The sequence below is a fragment of the Carassius carassius genome, chromosome 24 (assembly GCF_963082965.1).
Source record: "Carassius carassius chromosome 24, fCarCar2.1, whole genome shotgun sequence".
In the NCBI taxonomy this organism is placed as follows: Eukaryota; Metazoa; Chordata; class Actinopteri; order Cypriniformes; family Cyprinidae; genus Carassius; species Carassius carassius.
In genome coordinates, this window is record NC_081778.1 from 19,199,367 (window position 1) to 19,199,966 (window position 600).

At 36.7% G+C, this 600-nt stretch overlaps 1 non-coding gene across 1 annotated transcript; it reads right to left on the reverse strand.

The window, feature by feature from the left end:
• Window positions 1–211: 211 nt before the first annotated feature.
• Window positions 212–284, reverse strand: trnat-ugu (transfer RNA threonine (anticodon UGU)). The gene has a single exon. It is a non-coding gene; the product is annotated as a tRNA-Thr (tRNA).
• Between the last annotated feature and the right edge of the window lie 316 nt (window positions 285–600).

Genomic DNA, 600 nt, shown 5'->3' on the forward strand with positions numbered 1-600 from the left:
TCACAGTGTTGCTGGTAAAGTCTCTGATTTTATTTTACTGATGTTGGTCTCATGAAGGATGACTGTTTTTCCCAACATGAGCCTCATATCAGCAATTCCAAACTTTCCTTTTTCTTGAAGGATTTATGTTTATCCATATGAGCACAGTATGTTGCATCTTCATCTTAACTTTATTTTCAGAACAGGTCACCTTTTAAAAATTTGACCATTTAGGCCCCAGCGAGGATTGAACTCGCGACCCCTGGTTTACAAGACCAGTGCTCTAAACACTGAGCTATGAAGCCTCAACTGATCTCTGTCACTCATGAGTTGAAAGACACACCTGAGTTGGCAGCCTGAGATGTCTTAACAGAAAGCTAAGGGTGGCTCTAAAAGTTGGTGAGGCCTTTTAATTGTTGTAACATAGAATGCTTGCACATATATGACTAATTTAACATGGATATGGATATCCATCAACTGTTTTATTCGGAAATGATGTTATTTCTGCATTTACTTTCTAGCCCACATAAATCACAGACAAATGATCAGAAATAAAGAGTGAATCAGAATAGAATTATCAGTAAATATTTATCATCCTATTTCTGAAACACCACATTTAAT